General features: G+C 37.7%; 1 non-coding gene across 1 annotated transcript; it reads right to left on the bottom strand.

The window, feature by feature from the left end:
• Window positions 1–358: 358 nt before the first annotated feature.
• Window positions 359–430, bottom strand: Trnav-gac (transfer RNA valine (anticodon GAC)). The gene has a single exon. It is a non-coding gene; the product is annotated as a tRNA-Val (tRNA).
• Window positions 431–793: the final 363 nt, after the last annotated feature.

The following is a 793-nucleotide window of genomic DNA, read 5'->3' on the forward strand; positions in this document are numbered from 1 at the left end:
AATGAAATAAGTTTTTGGCAAAAAATTCATTTTTGGTACAAGCTTTTATCGCTGACTGTACTTTTCTTACGACAGACAACTAATACTCATCGAGACAATTCTAAAAACCCCCTAACACGATTAGGTTGCGTTGTTTCATCACAGAGTTCCTATGGCCACCTCCTGTCTCCATCATCAGATCAGCTCGATGGTACCATAATATTGCATTGTCATCCGATTTATACATACCTACAAAATTTCAGGTCAATCGGAAACCGGGAAGTGGATCAAATTTAACTTGCAAGATTTGATTACCGACAGACAACGGTCAGGGGAAAGTAAATAAAAGCTTGTAAAAAAAATCTACGATGATTAACTCTGGCCAACGTGGGACTCGAACCCACATCCTTGGATTGTCGGTCCAATGCGTTACCAATTCCGCGAGCTGACCATCCGTTAATTACATTACCGTATTACTACAGAATCAGAATCAGAATCAGAAACAGAAATTTATTTGTATAACATAGGTAATAAATACAGGTGGTACTTTTTATACATTTCGATCACTATGTTTATCCACAAATGCGGATACATTACGATACAAGTGCGAACAGTAGGAAATTCGCTACGAGTGGTGATAATTAAATTGAAAAACGACCAAAGGGAGCGTTTTAAATCGACACGAGTTGCGAATTACCTTCTCGCACGTGTATTATACGTTTTACAGTACATACATATGACCCTTAATTTTTTTTGACATAGGCACGTATTGTTCTTAATCCCACTCTAGGCGACCCTATTATGTACTAAAGTA

The sequence above is a fragment of the Cydia fagiglandana genome, chromosome 24, assembly GCF_963556715.1.
Source record: "Cydia fagiglandana chromosome 24, ilCydFagi1.1, whole genome shotgun sequence".
Classification (NCBI taxonomy): Eukaryota; Metazoa; Arthropoda; class Insecta; order Lepidoptera; family Tortricidae; genus Cydia; species Cydia fagiglandana.